At 38.6% G+C, this 19855-nt stretch overlaps 1 protein-coding gene and 1 long non-coding RNA gene across 5 annotated transcripts in view; one reads left to right on the top strand and one right to left on the bottom strand.

Annotated features, from left to right (window-relative positions):
* LOC142142061 (bifunctional heparan sulfate N-deacetylase/N-sulfotransferase 4-like) overlaps positions 1-19855 on the top strand; it is a 320049-nt gene that overhangs the window by 232709 nt on the left and 67485 nt on the right. The window lies entirely within an intron of this gene.
* Positions 1-19855, bottom strand: part of LOC142142102 (uncharacterized) — a 107265-nt gene that overhangs the window by 46063 nt on the left and 41347 nt on the right. Inside the window, exon 2 of the long non-coding RNA XR_012689046.1 lies at positions 11820-11901. This is a non-coding gene — a long non-coding RNA (uncharacterized LOC142142102). The remainder of the gene's footprint in view (positions 1-11819; positions 11902-19855) is intronic.

Genomic DNA, 19855 nt, shown 5'->3' on the forward strand with positions numbered 1-19855 from the left:
TTCTGGGTCAACGTCTCTGGTTCAGGTGTCTCGACTGCAGGCTTTAGGTGTCCCGGAACAGACTCACAAGTGACAGATCTATGTCGTTGGTCTTAGTTTTATCTTGCACTTTCTCCGGACTATGGACTCTCCTGCAGTGGGTGGAATGGACCCAAGTGTCTCTCTCTGCAACCTTCAGTGATGTAGTACGGGTCAGCAGCACTTGGTACGGGCCTTCCCAACGGTCTGTTAAACAACCTGAACGTAAGAAATTGCGGATCATAACATAGTCTCCAGGTTCAACATCATGACAGTTCGTTTCTGGCATACCAGATGACAGTATTTTTAGTTTTTGTTGTTGTTGCTTTAGCTGTCTACTCATTCTTATAAGATATTGTACAGTCACTTCATTATTACACTTCAAGTCGTCTTGTGGACTCACGATCAAATGATGCTGTCGTCCGAACAAAATCTCAAAGGGGGACAGATTAAGAGGAGGTCTAGGAGTGGTCCGAATGCTATGGAGGACCAATGGCAAAGCCTCAGGCCATGCCAACCCAGTTTCAGCCATTACCTTATCCAAGCTTGTTATTTATAGTACCGTTTACTCTCTCCACCTTACCACTGGCTTGTGGTCGGTAAGGGGTGTGAAGTCTGCTACCGATTCCCATGAGTTTACGCATATTTTGGAAGATATCACCATTATAATGGGTACCCCTATCACTTTCAATGATTCTAGGGATACCGAACCTACACACAAAGTCTTGTACAATTTTCTTAGCAGTGAACACAGCAGTATTAGTGGCTTCTGGATATGCTTCTACCCAACCGGAAAACACATCAATACACACTAACACATACTTTAGATTCCTGCACGGAGGTAATTGGATATAGTCAATTTGTATTACCTGGAAAGGTCCGTCTGTGGGAGGGATGTGGGATGGCTCAGTTGGAATAGTTTTCCCGACATTTTTCCTCAAACAAGTAAGACATGACATTGCGTTCTTACCAGCCTGAGAGGAAAATCCGGGAGCACACCAGTATGCTCTCACCAGTTTACACATACCTTCTTTACCCAGGTGAGTCAGGCCGTGTGCTGCTTCAGCCAGGCTTGGATAGTATGTTCGGGGAGCTACAGGCTTACCTTGTCCATCCATCCAGAGTCATGAGGACTCTTGACCACATCCCTTTGCCTTCCAGACCGCCTTTTCCTGCAGGGAACACAAATCTTGAATTTCAATTAATTTCTGCATGTCTAATGTCTGAAAAACCATCATAGTCTCGGTCGATACAGTCATAGGTTGCCCTGCTGCCCATTTAGCAGCTTCGTCTGCCCTGTTGTTGCCCAATGACACTGGGTCTTCTTCAAAGGTATGGGCTTTGCACTTTATGACGGCTACTGTTCTAGGTAACTGTATCGCTGTCAGAAGTCCTTTTATGTGTTGTGAGTGTGCCACTGGTGTACCTGCTGCTGTCGTAAAGTTTCTAAGACGCCAAAGGGCCCCAAAATCGTGCACTACCCCGAAGACGTACCTAGAGTCAGTATATATATTGGCTGATTTACCCTCTGCTAATTCACACGCTCTCCTAAGTGCTACTAGTTCCGCCACCTGGCGGTGAGCCAATGGGTTCAGCTTCTACCACATCCTGATCGTCTACAACAGCGTAACCAGTACATAGCTCTCCCGTCTCTGTCTGTCTATGGCAACTTCCGTCTGTATAAAACGTAAAATCTACATTTTCTAAGGGGGTGTCACGTATGTCAGGCCTTGCAGTAAAGGTCTGATTCAGGTGTTCCATACAGTCATGCGTGTCAGTATTCTTGCCTAACTCATCCTCAACCAGGGTCTCCTCACCTCCCACCCTTTGTGTCTCTAGAGACACATACGGAAGGTATGTAGCTGGATTTAAGGTGCTACATCGTTTGATGGTGATGTTTGAGGGTGCCATCAGGGCTAGTTCCCACTTTGTGAATCTAGCTGAAGAAACATGTCTGGTTTGGTCTGAATTTAACAGAGCTGATACAGCATGGGGTGTATAGATAGTTGAATTATGTCCTAATACTACGTCCTCGCTCTTACTTACCAGAAGAGCCGTTGCTGCTACACTTCTGTGACATGTTGGGAATGATCTTGCCACATTGTCTAATTGTGCACTGTAGTATGCTACCGGTCTGCTAGCGCCACCATGTTTCTGTGCGAGGACACCTGCTGCACAACCATCAGCTTCTGTACAAAATAGCTCAAAAGGCTTTTCATAATCAGGTATTCCCAATGCAGGTGCTCTAGTCAGACTATCTTTAAGATTAAAGAACGCTTGCTCTGACTCTTCTGTGTGTACAACACGTTCTGGTTATTAGGAAGAGACTAGCTCCTGCAATGGTAATGCCAGAATAGAAAAACCTGGGATCCAGGATCTACAGTATCCACACATCCCCAGGAAATTACGAATCTGCTTCTGGCTCTGCGACAGAGTCATGTGTTGTATGGCCTCAATCCTGTTGGTTGTCAGGTGTCTTAGCCCCTTAGTGAGGCAGAGTCCTAGGTATTTGACCTTAGTCTGACATGGCTGTAATTTATCCTTTGCCACCTTGTGCCCTGTTTGTGAAAGATGAAGCAACAACAATTTAGTATCATGTAAACATGACATAAAAGAATCAGAGCACAGCAACAAATCGTCCACATATTGAATTAGAACAGACCCATTGTGGGGTTGAAAGGATTGCAAACAGTCATGTAAGGCTTGGGAGAAAATACTGGGGCTGTCAATGAACCCCTGGGGTAGTCTAGTCCATGTGTGTTGCACTCCTCGGTAGGAGAATGCAAAAAGGTATTGGCAGTCAGGGTAAAGAGGGACTGAGAAGAAAGCAGAACATAGATCAATGACAGTAAAATGACTGGCAGACGGTGGAATCTGCATGAGGATGACAGCTGGATTCGGCACTACGGGAAATTGGATCTCAACAACTTTGTTAATTCCCCTTAAGTCCTGGACTAATCTATAGCCCCTCCCCCCACTCTTCTTCACAGGGAAAATGGGACTATTTGCTGTACTGGCTGTACGGATTAAAATCCCTTGTTGTAACAGCCTCTCAATAACAGGATATACCCCTAGTTCCACCTCCGGTTTTAATGGATACTGTGGGATTTTTGGAGCTATCCTACCACTTTTTAGATTGACCATGACAGGGGCTACGTTTGCCATCAGTCCAGTGTCCTGTCCATCTCTGGTCCATAGTGAACCTGGTATTTCCAGCTACATCCCCTTTTCTTGAGATGGACTGTGTTCTATAACAGTAGAGTGTAACATTAACCTTTGAGGGGTGTCCAATATGTCCTGTATCTCATGAGCGACCTTCTCGGGTATATCTAGGAACACACCATCTAAAGTACAGTATGTGACACATCCCATTTTACATAGCAAGTCTCTCCCTAGCAAGTTAGTAGGAGCCGCTGCAGCCAAGAGAAACGAATGCTTAGTATGCAAAGGCCCGATAGTAACTTCAGCGGGTTTAGTTAGAGGATAATGTAACACTTTTCCCGTTACCCCCATAGCTGGAATAGTTTTACTGGTCACCTGTAGATTGAAAGGAGAGGTTATCACAGATCGGGCCGCCCCTGTATCTACAAGAAAGGTTTGTTTCCTACCAGCTATGTCAACTATCATTGTTGGTTCTTCACTCTGACTCTCAGTTAACCTCACTGGCTGTAGACTACAGGTATGACCTGACCCCTAGCGCTGACTATCATTTTCCCACGCAGCATTTGCTGCTATAATATACGCGGGTAGCTGTGTGTTCTCTTGCCTATGTGTGTTTCTCCGTGGAGGATACCTATATGATTCCCCCCTTGATGTTTCTTTCCTTGCTTCTGGACAGAATCTCCTTATGTGTCCCTCTTTCTTACAGCGAAAACATACCATTACCTTTTTACTTGAGTTGTATGCTAGGTATGTTTGTGGTTGTGTGTGTATTCCTTCTAAAGCCTGAATACTCACCGTCATCAACCTATCACCTTTCTCTTCTTTCTTTCTAAAGATATTTTTGTCATGTTCCACAGCAGACTCCCTAAGATTGTCTACTGTGATACCTCTCCAATTAGGTAATGAGGTTTGTACTCTGGTTTTTAAATTTTCCCTAAGACCATCCATTAACACTCCTACAGCTACTTCCCTGTGATGTGGATCCTCTCTTATGTCAGTTACTCCGGTAAAGTGTGTCATTGATGCTAGTGCCCTAGAAAAATAGTCTGCCGCTGTTTCACTATCCTTTTGCTTAATGGTGAAAATCTTACTCCAATTTACCACTACTGGAAAATAGATGGCTAAGTGTTTGACAATTTGTGCTATAATTTTTTGGTTAATCTCATCAGTCAAGGTGTCATCTTCCTCCAACAAACAATCTTTAATAAATTTTTGTATGTCAGTATTCGGAGGAAGACATGCCCTCAACACTACACGCCAATCCTTATTGGTTGGTTCGTGGGCATTTCCTAAGTCTTTAACAAATTTCTGACACTTTGCCAACTCTTTTCTAGGATCTGGGAATTCAGTCATAATGGAACGTAATTCTGATCTAGTCCAGGGACAATGCATTGTAACATTTCTTAAAGGAACTACACCATCCTTATCCGGTTTCCCATTGGGAACTGATATTGTGCGGACTGGGTACGCACCCTCTGGTTCACTGACTTCAGGGGACACTACAGGATTTGCTGGTTCAAGATTTAGAACGCTTTCGCTCCTAGTGATCACGCTATTCTCACCTATCTCAGCCATTTTCTCATACTTGCGCTGAGCTTCTAGTACACTAACAGCATGGGCAAGGGCCGAAATCACAGTGGGTTCATCTTCATATTCTGATACACTTGTTTTAAACTGGCTTAAAACAGGATACAACTTAGCAATTTTCCTTTTTTCAGTTTTAATGACAGCTGTACTTACCGCTCCCGCCACATAAGGTGGCGGGGGCGCACTTGCGCTGAGTTCGCCACGCTTCTCAATGGCTACTTCCGCCGTGCGCGCGCTTTTCGCCGCGCCTACTTCCGCTGTGCATTCACTGCTCTGCCACGTGTTACCTTCCATTTGCCACAATTTTAAGCAATCATTATGTCTATTTCTCACTTTTGTTGATTTAATCAACCACACCTTATCTTTTACACTATTTAGTACCTCTGAATAAAAACTTCCTATTGTTGGGAAAGGCCTATCACAATCTTTGGTCATCTTGACCCACCTGTCGCAATACGCAGTTGCGTATGCACCATATTTCTTAAACATAAGGTACCTAGCTGACCCCAGCGGTCCTTCCTTAAGCAGCACAACATCAACCATCTCTAGCGTTTGCTTCGCACCCGTTGTGAAAACAACCTATTTCTCAACGCTACGCAAAAATACTTTTTACCTGTTCTCCTTTTAAACAGAACTTACTAGAGATTTTTTTATCTGTGGACGGTATCACAGGCTACGCCCACACACCTCCTAACACAGAAATATCACTATGGACAACAGAAATATCAGCTCCTCGATATCCTGGCTCTCCATAAAATTCTGTTGAGTATTACTGAACTGGTAGTACCGAAGTTTACCCGTTTGTACCAGCGTAATTCCTCCAGCCGTTCAACCCAAGTCACAAGCACGGTTGTAAAACCATGCGGTCTGATCGCACCGCTTAGCAATACTAACTATGACTAAACCTTGCGATTGCCCTTGGGGAGAAAGTTTCCAAAAGCTTTTTAACTGTTCTCTTTTCAAACAGGGCTTTTGTTGCCAGTATACCTGCCTTGTATACTACCTCGGTTGCAAGCCCGCCTCGTCAAACGGCAACCAATGTCCCTATCTTTTTTGACAGTAAATCAACTTTCACTTCAAAATCATACAATCACCAAACACATACACCTTAATTTTCTGCGCAGAAAATCAACAATGTTCCCAACAATAGTGATAATGTTTCAGAGACTTTCACAAGTGATTTATACTATGGATATATAACTATCAAATCGATTGTTTAACCACGTGGCAAATCTACCGGAAGTTCGCGTACACACAGCAGGAAATACACATACGCTAAGCAATGCAATACAGTTAAAACGCACAATGACAGTAAAAAGAAACAGTTTTCTCTTTTGTCCCTAGGTTCTAGTTAGCGTGCCCTAGATAATGCAAAACGGACATTCGGTTTCACAACACAGAGTAAAATTCAGGTTTTGAACACATTGCGTTCTTACCCGTATATGACGCGTCTCCACCCTTTGTTGCGGAACCGAAATCCGTTGGTCTTGCATATCATCGGCAACGAAACCTCCAAAGCTCACGAGCCCCCAAATTGTTATGTGCGTAATGTCGCTAACCAATAACGATTGTCGAACCTCGATTTGTGTTTCCAACGCACAAAGATTTATTCGCAAATAGTAGAATAATATGCTCAAGTGAAGTGATAATAAATACAGCCGTTACTTATCGCAGGCGCTCTGGATCCAGTGTGGTCATTCAATCCTGAAGTCTGGGGACAAGATGTCTGAACACTAGATGCGAAGCTGCTGCTTATATACACACAGAAATACAGTAATACAATGAAGGTGGTATAGCTTGCATTTATTGGTCCAGGTCTCAGGAATGTCCAAGGGGTTGTCAATCATTGGCTAGTTCATCCTAAGGAATCCAAAGGAGGGGGTCACCTCTCCAGGGGGTATGCTCGGCTCTTCCCGCCAAGATTCTTTAGTCTTAAGTAGTTCATAATTCCCTATCGTTCATAACTTGTGTATGCACTCTGCGATTCATTTGCAGAGTGAACCAAACAGTAGGAAATGTAAAGAGGTTTATTTTGATACCACTCATGTTATTATTCCTTCAACCTGTTCCGTATATTTCATTAATATGCATGTAACTTTCATATAACATATAAATACTACTATATTTCGACATAACTGACTATGTGTTGCAACTACCATTAATGTGTACTATTTTATAAGTATGCGTGTTTGTGCGAATGTATGGTAAAAGACCAATTACTGTTGCTGCCACGTGTAGTGGATGCGTACGCCCTTTCACGCCGTAGCGTGACCTTGTACATCGTAGCGTACCGTACGCATCTTTTCAGACAAAGACAACCAAGTTTGCTCGACTTTAATTGAAATGACTTTATCCAATTTGCTGACTTCGACACAAGACAAGGGATGAGCAGTGTGGAGGTGGGCTTATCCGTCACATCTGAGTTACATATTCGAGTTGAGCCTCTGATTGACCGTGAATTTCCCATGCTCCCAATATGTGAAAGTGAGACAAAAGTTTATTTTCATTTAATATCATAATCTTGCAAGCATTTGACTCTGTGTTTTTATACCACTCCTTCATGACGGCCAACATTTTGTCTTTGGGAGTGGGTGGTAGAACATATGGGAGCATAGACGAAGCACAAATGAAGAAAAAATGAAAACATGAAATTGTTAAATAATCAGAAGTCAGAAAAACTTCAACACTACTACCGCAATTAGTTTAATATATAAGATGGATTGCTTGAGGGTATTTGAGAAAGGAGGAGAGAGGTGCTAAGACCCAGTAAATTACTTTATTCATCATCAAAAGTATATTAATCAATTGCCGTGATCTGGTGATTCATTTTGTTATTTATAGTCTAGTACTTTTTAATAGACTGAGACATAGGAGTCAACACACAGCAAATTAATATATTATAACATTCTCAAAACAATTGTCCGTCAATGGCAGCGATAGGTAGGCAATATGAATCAGAATCATCTAATATACTATATAATGATTTACTTCTCTGCTTAGGTAAAGTAATTTTCATTTAGGGAGCAGAAAAGCAACAGGTTAAACACTAGACTACATATAAAGCAAATCCGTGTAAAACAAAGTACAATTTAGCATTTTGCAGATAAGATAAGCCAACAATTAGCAATGCCTTAAGCAATTCTAGGAGTTTAGCAAATAGCTGAAGCCTGTAAAAGAGACACAAATTGAGGTTTAACAGTGGCATCTGGTCTATACTTGCAACCAGAAAAAAAATCTGCATCCTCACATAATTGTCTTTAATTGAATAGGTAATTCAGTAATTCTATAATTTAGTGGGTGGACAAGTAGAGCACATTGTGAAGCAACTGGCTGGCCCCCAAAACGTGCTTTGAAAGAAACTTTATTTTCAGTATAGTATTGTATATGTTAGTTCAAATAGCATTAGTGCTTCAGTGGGGCAATACAACTAAATGAACATAAATGATATAAATAATAGTAAATAATTACTTGAGTACGCAGCAAGTTTTATTATAACTCCTAAGACAAATTCTGGTGTGTTAATTAAGGCATCATGCCTTAATTAACACACTGGAATTCTAGTGTGTTAATTAAGGTATGATGCCTTAATTAACACACCAGAATTTGTCTTAGGAGTTAGAATTCCAGTTTATTAATTAAGGCACCATGCCTTTTTTAACACACTGGAATTTGTCTTAGGAGTTTAATAATTGTATGCTGCTAACTCCCCAAGATCTGCTGTACTGTATAAGCCAACACCTAGGTGTTCAAAATCCTTCTGCATTCAAAAGGCTTCATAAAGCCAATTTCCCCATACAATAAAGCACTGTTTTCCAAATTTCAAAATGTAGAATTGCTTGTGGGCGTGCAGCTTAGTCTTTTAGTGCTACTGTGAAAGCAAACAGCTGGACATCCCAACCCCTTTTTCTCTCCAATGGATGCATCAACCTAATTCACCTGTACCAAGTAGTGACTGCCATGGCCAGGGTTCTAGAAATGTCAGCTAGTATATCCAATCAGACTCGTGCATTTGATCAGCATTAGAATCCTTCAAAACTGAAACTTGCAAAGTAACATTTTTGCAGTCCCTGATTTCCTATCTGATTGTGCTTTCACCTGGTGTGATGACAACTAAAAGAATTTAGTAATTTGCAGTGACACTACATTGCTTTAATATGTGATACCACATATTTGGGCTACGCTTCTCTTCCTGCCTGTTTCATTTGCACCCAATTCAATCATTTAGATGCAAAAAGATATTCCACTTTCCTAATTTTATATAAATATATATATATATATATATAGAGAGAGAGAGAGAGACAGAGAGAGACAGAGAGAGAGATGTGTATGAATATATATATATATATATATATATATATATATATATATATATATATATATAATATATATAATATATATATATAATATATATATTAATTGAATAGGCAAAAGAAAAAAAAAAAAAAAGTCAATTTCTGTAATAGACCGAACACGGTTGTTTTCCATTAACATTAGTTGTATATTAGGTGTATAGGCACAGACTTAGGGGATTTCCAGTTGCCTGGAAACCTTCCCTCTCTCCAGGACTCATTGACAGGCTGGTCCCTCCCTCCACTTTATTGCCACACACCTCTCTTCTACACTATTAGTCCCGTCCTCCTCCTTCCTGGAGCAGAAGCATATGCAGTACCATGTGTGCATGACATAAGAGAGACAGACAGAAGAGTCTGCCTCTGAAATCTACCGAGCAGGATGGTAGAAGGTAAATGGGGGCTCATATTGTAATAGGGATGGAGGCTGGGTATTAATTTAATGGTTAGGGTGGTTAATAATTATTTAATAGTAGGTGGGAAATATTAACTTATTGGTATGGGCAATATAATTTTATAGTGGTGTCATAGTAATGAGTATTCAATTAAGGTTGTGTGATGTCAATATTTAATTAATGCTTGGGTGGTTTGGTGGATTATTAATTTAAAATGATGTTGAGTTTAGGGATAAGGATGGATAATTATTGATTGTGAATGCCAATTGTTTCATTTGGGGGAAAATAGGTGTTTTCATTTAATGTAAGTACCATTCATTTACTGTCAAAGCATGGTGGGGGAGGTATAGGTTTATCTATCAATTTTTAATTATTTGAATTCAATGTTTGATGTTAATGGGGAGTAGGTCTATTTATTAAATGTGAATGCTTATCATTTTATTTTAGGACTGGTTTTGGTTAGGGAGGCCTAATTATTAAATGTAGGTGGTAATGATTTAACGTTGGGACTGGTTGGGGAGAGGGAGACCCAAATTGTTCACTTACTGCTAGACCCTGAATATTTTAGGTACCAATTCCTTTTTTCCCAAACACGGTCCAAACATTCCAGAATCCAGACAAGCAGCAAGTGAGCCGCAGCAAGTGATAGTTGCAGGACCTAGAAGGGGAGCGCAGCACTGTCTGCCAACTGTCCTTATTCTAGTAGGACAGTCCTGATTTTGTGTGACTATCCCGCTCAATTAAGACTTTGTTCTTACTGCAAAGACAGTTGGGATGCATGTCCAGCTTTAATCTGTACTGCTCATTAAGGGCAAGTTGTGTGCACTACATTTTGATGCAAGCAGCTCACCCTTAATAAGGAGTACAGTGTGAAGAAAGACATACATCCCAACTATCCTTGCAGTTGGAACAAAGTCCTAACTAAGCATAACAGTCGCACAAAATTGAGACTGACTCACCAGCATAAGGACAGTTGACTTCCAAGACTGCCAGTGTATTTGAAGAGGATGGGAAGAGTTAGAGAGCAGCCTAGAACTTTCTCAAATGATAGACATGCCCCTTATCTGCGTATATGCCTCTTGCATAGGTAACATTTGCAGCCAGCCAGTTTGCTGCAACCTTTACCAATGTTGCTCACAATGAAGCTTGTTTAGAATTGGATGCATTTGTTCTCTGAACATACATAGGATGAGACACACATTTAAAGGATCGTAATTACATGCATATGTTGAGTTAGATGCATCTCAAGATGCACCAGATGTGCATCAGGCACAGCAAGTGTGTATACTTGCTGCCCACAATATTGTAGAGATGTGGCTTAACAGTTCATACTGAATGCTAACCTTACATTATTCTGTTTGTGCACAATATAGGCACAAAAAGGAATATTGTCTTTACAGTTATTAATAAATATGAAAGTCCTATTTTTAATATAACATTTAATTACATACAAACACATCCACATCTGTTAATATACCCTCTAAAAATCAAATAAAAATCTTCATTCCTGCTGTATTCAAAATGGAAATGACAAATAAGAAATCTGAATAGATAGATATGGGTCTGTATTATATAAGTATGTAGCCAGATCACTTGTAAATCAAGGTTGTTGAAAATAATCATAATATAAATATCAACAGATCATCAGTATAAGGGAAAGAAACACAACAATAGTCAAACAAATGTTTTTAGGCTAAAAATATAGAATAGGGCAATATATTTTTATTTTTAAAAAAATATGCAATATTAAAGGATTGTTGCAAAATCAATGCTATCATTTAAACAGCACAGCTCTAAGGATTTAAGTTCTGAAATCTAATATGCAGTATAGTGGTGTTTCAGATGAATGATATTACTTTTCTTCATAGTATCAATATTTCTTTCTAATCGCCAAAAAATGACCTTTAAGAAGATTGTAACGTGCATGATTGGCATGCAGACTAACAGTCTTAAATGTTGTGTTCCACTGAGTTTAATTGGCAGAGATGCCAAGTGGCAAGAAATCAATCAAATGTATAGCACAAAAAAAACTTTAGAATGAAATATCCAACATATCCAACAACAGTGTAAATGCTCCTCAAAGAATTGTATCTTGAGAGAAATACAATATCATCGAGCTTCAATATATTTTTCATCAAGCACTGCATAAATAGAGAAATATTCATAGTACTAAAGTTGATATATATTTATGATTTTTGAGACAGATTTATGTTACAAAAGTTCTCAAGCTATGAAAGTACATTTCTTCTTCTGGGTACAAATAATTTACTTTGCTGAAATATTTTAAATATTACAATTTCCTACTTACATTTAAAGGAAGGATTCGTCCCATACTGCATCAAAGGAATGGCTGGTTGTTCTGTAGGGGACATCCTTCAAACTGGCAGTCACTGTCATAAACATCAAAATACAGCAGTAAGGATAAAAGCGCAATGGAAACATTTCATTTCATAGATATATGAAGGGCTTTGTGTCATCTTAGAGTATTGGAGTTCAAACTGCTTCCACAACATGTTGTAGTATCAGTTTTATGATTTGTAATGTGAGACTTGAGATTAAGTATCTTTTTGTTTTTACCTTACTTTTTTCTTTTGCTTACTGTTCAGATGCAATTTTTTTTGACTGTTAATAGCTCTTTTATATATATTAACATGTAATTTAGTTTTAAAAGTCCCTTTAATAGCAGTATTTAATTTGCAGCTACAAATCAGAATACATATTTAAAATTTCCAATGAAATGGATAATTTCATTGCATATCCTATTTTTGTTGACTTTAGTGCCCTGTCTTGTTTTATGTTGGGTAGAGATGCAAACTTTGCTTCTTGCTTGCTACCTTAGACACAGAAGCTATCTGCCCCTCTATTCTGCAAACCTTCAGCATAATAGCACACATTATAATGATGCAAGCACTGCACAGTCTTTAGTTATTCTATCATCACCTTAGGGGAGCGACATACATGCCTCGAAAGGCCAAAGAAAACCATGCACAATAACCAAAAACAGGTTCACATTTGCCATGACCATCCAACTGGCCATCTGACCCTCTGTCCCAGTGAAATACATATATGGGGTGTAAGAACCCTCTTTGTGAGATGGGAACCATTCAGGACTGCCAGTTCCCATCGATCCCCTCATAATATAACCATCCAGTCCAGTCTTTTTGATGGATAACCAATAAGCCCTCTCCCCTAAACTGCAACACAGCTGCGATAAATTCAAATTAACAATTACAAATAAGAATATCTCCGTTCTTTATTGACATACATATCTTTTCTATTTTTATGTTTCATATATATTGTCAAAGTCAGCAAATTGGATAAAGTCATTTCAATTAATATCGAGCAAACTTGGTTGTCTTTGTCTGAAAATATGCGTAGAGCACGCTACGGCGTGGAAGGGCGTATCCAGCCTCGACACGTGGCAATAACAGTTTTTACACTTTTGTATACATTCGCACAATCACACACATTTGTAAATAGTACACATTAATTGTAGTTGCAACACATAGTTATTTATGTCAAAATATAGTAGTGTTTATGTGTTATATTATAAGTTATATACATATTAGTAAAACCTATGGTTCAGGTCATGTCTGATATCATATTAATCCCCTTTACATCAGCAGCTGTCCGGTGCATTCGGCGAAGAGATCGCACATTGCATACTCTAGTTATTGATGTTAGGGAATAAACCTTTAATATGATGCTGACTATAAAATGCTAATGGACTAGTTGTAACTGGAGTCTAGGCGGGAAGATTGAAGTACATCCCCTGGAGAGATGACCCCCACCTTTGGATTCTTTAGTTTGAACTAGCCTATAATCTGCAACCCCCTGGACCTTCCTGAAGCCTGGACCAATAGAAGCAAGCCACACCATCTGCATTGTTTTACTGTATTTCTGTTTGCATATAGGCAGAAGCTTTTCATCTAGTGTTCAGTCATCTTGACCACAGACTTCAGACCTGAATGACTGTTCACTGGAAGTCGGCAAGTCAGATCCGTAACTTCGGGATAAGGATTGGCTCTAAGGGCTGGGTCGGTCGGGCTGGGGCGCGAAGCAGGGCTGGGTGCGGGCGCCGCGGCTGGACCATGCGTCTTCCCCCGCCCCATCCCACCCCCGCGACCGGCCTCCCGCGGGCAGCCGCGGCGACTCTGGACGCGCGCCCTGGAATGGATTCATGCAGCTTGCAAACCAGGGATGCATCTGGCAGAATACCACTTTTAGCTAATAAGCTGGAATCAAGGGACAACCTAGAAGAGGCTACCAGCTCACCTACATGAAAAACAGGCTTCATATTCAGAAACAGGCCCTGCTCGCACTGCAACTATCGGCTTGCGCACCATAGTCAGATCTATAGGTCGTCTGGTGTCGTCAGCAGTGGGATGTGTCTTAGCTCACCCCTTAACTGTGCCCTAATTAAAAATCCTTTGGAAAAATCCCCATTCCTCCACAATTCAGCCATAAACAAAATACCGTAAACCAAACGAAAAAGAATCCCGTGGTGGGCTATACTGCTCTGAAAATGCACAATGTACCTGTAATAAGCAGGGGTAATTGCTAATCCCCAAAAAATTCACTAGGAAACAAACGAAGACAGCGCAAAAGTGCAATACATAAGACAGTGAAAATATACTCTTTATCAAAAACCAGGGCAGAATTAAGACTGTGATCTCTTAGAGCTGGTAATCAATACAATTAATGTTCAAAAATCTACATTTAAAAGCATATATCACCAATGCAATAATTAAAAGAAACTTTCTGTTGTTATAATATTAGCCTCTTGAGTAAATAAGGACCTGTCAGACACATAAGGATAATCTGGAAAAATCACCACAATCGGTGTCCGGGAGTCAGTGTCCCACTGTCAATTTTCTCTTAATAAATATGTGACACAGATAGTGCTCACAACCACTAGGGCTCTCCGATTCCGGCTCTTTCTGCAGCTCACCGACTGTAAATGTGGTCCGAGATGAGGTGAGTAGGAAAAATCTGCCCAGACAGAAACCAAAAATGAAGATCAATAGTTCCTCATACAATCATTCCATCACAATATCCTCAATAAGTGTTTATGTAAAAAGAATCTCCAGGTCCATATAGGTAATAATATATATTATCTCAAGAGATCAAATAGGCAACGCATTTCGTATCTAAAATGAGACTTTTTTTAAAACCACGGTAAGTACTAAATGAAATACCAGCTAGCATAGATGACATTAACAACTTTGAAACACCTAACTGATATTTGTGCCAAATGAATTCAAGCATATATTGCTGTTGGTCCGAACACTGGCATCCTGCTCTGGAGGATAACTGAACTCAATCAAGCCAGGCCACTCTGTAGACCCTTAAGGTGGAAGGAGGCATTGATTTCTCTGCTGGTCTTCAATGCTGGCTCAGCAATCCGCCAAACATGAGAAGGACATGGGGTATAACTAGTGCCAGCATTTGGATCAAGCCCTCTGAATTTAAAATGGGAAAGTACCTCGTCTAAGGTATTTTCCTTAAAGAAATAGCTGCATACAGCTCTCTATCTAACTTTAGAATTAATGCAGATAAGTTTGAAATCCTTCCTTTTAATATACCACTCCCACCTCCCCCCCCCCCCGGTGTTGTTACTCAGAACCTGAAAGCTAATTATAATTTCCGCTGGCAAAACTGAAAATTTTAATATCTGGGGATATATTTGACAACATCTTATTCACAGCTGTATGTGGCTACCTTCCAAAAACTTTTTAATGTAGTTAAATCAGATCTAACCCAATGGACTAAGTTTATTATTTCTTGGTTTGACCACACAGTGGCTGTCAAGATGAATATGCTCCCCAGACTCTTGTATTTATGTCAGACACTTTGAATTCAAATACCTACATATATATGTAAACATTTACAGCAAACTCTCTCCAAATTCATATGGGCAGGTTGCAAACACAGGGTCAGAATGCATGTTATTTTTAAGCACCAAACAGTAGGTTTACTATGTGTTCCCAACTCTATTTTGTTTGTTAAAAATTTGGTTGGTTCTAAATATTTAGGTTGTACTGAATTTGATGACTTTCTTTGTAAATATAGTCACACTTTACAACTCCCTGATACATTTTGGTTAGACAGTTCAAATTCATATAATCACATTGGTTGAAGTGGGCACCAAGTATACAGAAGTATATACACCGTTACTAAATTTCTACTTAGACCACTGTATAATAACATTTAGAAAATTGAGCAAATCATTTTAAATTGATTTGTAAATGATCCAGATTATTTGAACATAACTTTTTATTTTCTGCTAGTTCATTTGGATAGTGTCCTTGGTGATTCTCTTTGGTTGTTTCTTGCATTAAGTGCATGTTTAAATAGGTCACTTCATCATGTGAATAAGAGGTTGTTTGGTGGCATTATTTTTTTTAAATTACTTTTTTATTTTACTACTTTTTGTTATGAACTTCACAAGACTTGTTTATAAATTACTGTAATGACAACAATATGAACCACCTATATTAGTTTGTGTTAGATTGAGAAAAGGTTGTTTTAAAACTGGAAATGGTAAGCAGCCAGATTATGAACAATTTTGCAGTTCTTAGTGCACAGCAATAAATTGAGCCATCTTTTACGTTATTAGTCTGTATGAATAACATGTATTCATAACTAGTATAAAGTTGTATCTGATGTTTTGCAATAAGCCAATCTTTTTATAGTGATTATATGAAGGGACATAGAAGAAGGGAAATCTGATCTCTACAAATCATTATAAAAATCAAAACTCAGCCTCCTTTTTAGAGACATACCAAACGCAGAAGGGAAGGGATTGGACACACAAAAATCATTATCAATTATTGGCGACAGGCCTGATGAAAATGTCCAGAATTATGTTAGCGGAAAAAGAGGAGAAAGGAAGTTGTGATGTAAAAAGATGGGAGTAAGACAGGGAGCAGTTAAGGCTTCAAATTACAATGGCAATAGACTTAAATCTATGAAAAATAAGGACAATAAGAAAGGACCTATAGTAAAAAACAAAGTCAATAATACTGTTTTAAAAGATATGTTTTAGTCCATCAAAATGTGGTGGACTATAGAAAAGAAGCTTACATTTACAAATAAAATGACAATTACATAATAGGACATTTTATAAAAAATGGGAGAATTATACAAATCAGAGCTAAAGAATGTTTTGGACCTCACCGTGTCATTTCAAGGGATGAATTTGGATTTTTATTTGGTGCTCGCCCTATCACACCCGTATATTACCACTTACCCAAGATTCATAAACATCTGTCCAATCCACCGGGACATCCAATTATTTCTGGGAATAGTTCACTACAGTTATCTAGTTATGTGGATTTTTATTTGCAGCTTATGATGACCAAGTTGAGGTCACATATTCGGGATTCTTCATATCTTCTAAATTTACTTCAGGGTATTGCTAGAAAATGTTGTTTTTCTTACTTTGGATGTTGAATCTTTGTACACAAATATTCCCCATGATAAAAGATTGGAATTCATTGAGAAAGTGTTACGTGAAGAAAATGAGACCTCTCTTGAGCACCAGAGATTTCTTGTAAATTATATTTCTTTTATTCTATTACATAATCGCTCTTTGTTTGATGGTGGTCATTATTTACGGGTGATGGGTACAGCCATGGGGACTTTGCCCCGAGCTATGCCATGGAGGACTTTGAAAAGTCCTGTGTGTGGGGAGGTAAGCTCGGGGGGGCGGGGAACCTCATCCTCTATGGCCATTATATAGATGATTTATTTTTCATTTGGATTTTGTTAATGGTTTAAACAACAATAAGTATAATTTAAAATTCACATATAAATACCACACCTCATAGATGGAGTTCCTCGATTTGACTCTTTTCGGCCATGAATGGGTACATATCTACCTCTACCTTTTTTTAAAAAGGTTGACTGTAATAATTATCTACACTATTCTAGTGCGCATTATTTGAAATGTAAGCAAAGCATTCCAAAGGGACAGTTAATGCAGTTACGCAGAAACTGCTCCAGTGATGAGGTATTCTTGCAAAAAACTAATTTTATGTCCAAAAATTTTCTGAACTGTGGCTACCACCTAAACTTATACAGCAAGCCCTTGAAGGAAAAACTTTTTTGTTTTCAAAGTCAGCCAATAATAGTGGACATATTCCTAATGGCGGTATAGTATTTGAATAACATTTCCCAAAAATACTAAACATAAGAAAGTTAATGCTCATGAATGGGCATTTATTTCTAAATATAACAAACCTTTGTTTAATATTAAGAGGATCATATGTTCAAATTATTCTATCTTAAGACAGGACCCAATATTAAAGCCTCTTTTACCGAAGAAGCCGGCAACGGTTTTTAAGAAAGCCAATAATTTGAAAAACATTCTAGTACCTAGTTTTTTCAAGCCCACAATAGATCACAGGAAGGGTGAAACTTCCAAAAGACAAGACTCGAAGATGAAAACAAATAGTTATGCTGAAAAATATAAGATGTTGTTTTCCCCTATTGCTGACAGTTGTTACAAATGTGGAGGGCAACGTTGTATTACCTGTAAATTCATTGAACATAGAACACAATGTGTCAAATCGAATTCAGGTGATAAAGAATATAAGATCAGGGGTTTCATAAACTGTAACTTGATGTTTCTTATTTATCTACTTAAAAGTAATTGCAACCTATATTATTTTGGCAGGACTACTAGAGCCTTAAAAATCTGTTTTAACGAACATAGGCGTAAAATACTTAAAGGTCTGAGAACACACAGTGTTTCTAGACATCTCGCTTTGAAACATAGTTGTGATCCTAGTAGTCTTTCCATATCAAGGGTAGAACTTGTTAAAACCACACTGAGGGGTAGCAAAAGATTTAGAAACCTGTGTAAACAGGAGGCCTTTAGGATTTACCTCTTTGATACATTATCCCCAATGTGTTTAAATGAATCCATTGAACTTAATGAGATTGTATAAATAAGAATTTTTTCAGGTCCGTCCGTCCCACACTCTCTTGTAGCTAAATGTATTAATTTCATGTGATTGTATTTCTTTTGGTATATGTTCATGCAACTCCTGGTATTTCTTTCTGTTTCAATGTTTACATGCATTGTGTTTAGATTTTCCGCTATGTGGATGTATTGTGGACACGCCCATTTTTACTCACCTGATATTATGCGATTCTTTATGCAGTGATCATCTATTTTTATTCATTTTTCCTCTGATTTTCATTTTTGTTTTTATTGTTTATTTTTTCCTTTTTTATATTTAGTTTATACATATTCAATATATTTAATGTCATGTTTTTTTTAAATTTTATCTTCAGATGTTATTTGTCTATTGCGTGTAACACACTTTTCATACTTATACTTTCATACTTTCACACTAGATTTGTGAAATCCACGATGGTATAATTTGAACTAAAGAGATCTATGGATTTAATATATGATTCATTTAGATGTTTTTTAAACAGTTAATGTGCAAATTACTGATTGCTCTATTTTTAGATGTGTTATAAACATAGACTCTATTTATTTAATTTATATGATTTTTGGTTATAGTATCTGTTGCTTATATGTTTTTATCTAAATTTGCCAATCTGAGGTTTTGATATGCTATATTCAGAATGTAAAATTTATTTTTGCAACACACGGATAGTTGTTCTTTAGGAAATATGAAGGGTTAAGCTCCTACAGGTGTCAGGTAATTTTACTGGTTCGCTGGGTATATGAGGGAGCTAATGAGTCTGATTGTTCTGTCTTTGATGAAATCGTCTTGTGCGATGAAACGCGTCAGTTGGATACTTTGTGAACCATGTACTGTGCAATTTACTACTACTTGAAAGCTAAGTCCATCCGCTGTCAGTTGGTCTTAGAGGTCTATTTCTTTTTTAAAATGTCGTCTGTTGCTTCATAATTTGTTGCTATCTATAGGGAGCTGCTGCTCCAAGAAGAGGTAGGAACTGTTGGATGCGGTTATACTTATCTGGGGTACTCATTCCATATTGCATCACTCAATCACTCAGAGAGGATAATGTGGTTGTGGTGCTCCCCGCTTAATACTGCAGCCGGACATTCTACGGGAATTCTTTGAGGCCAAAGCGGCCTATATCTTATACCATCTGCTGGGCCAGCATTTTCAGTGTATTTCGATCACTATTGTGACTGTATTATTTGGGACAACGATTCTATATTAAAGTACTCCCACCATTATAGACTGAGTTATCTTGCACTGTGCTGCTTATCTGAGAGGTGTGCGCACATCTGGACTAATCATTTTTATATATTGGAATCAGTGAATTACAATATGGAATCTCAGTAATGGACTGATGCCTTGTTTTATTATATAGATTTGTGAGTCTAGTGTT

Source organism: Mixophyes fleayi, chromosome 1, assembly GCF_038048845.1.
Source record: "Mixophyes fleayi isolate aMixFle1 chromosome 1, aMixFle1.hap1, whole genome shotgun sequence".
Lineage (NCBI taxonomy): Eukaryota > Metazoa > Chordata > Amphibia > Anura > Limnodynastidae > Mixophyes > Mixophyes fleayi.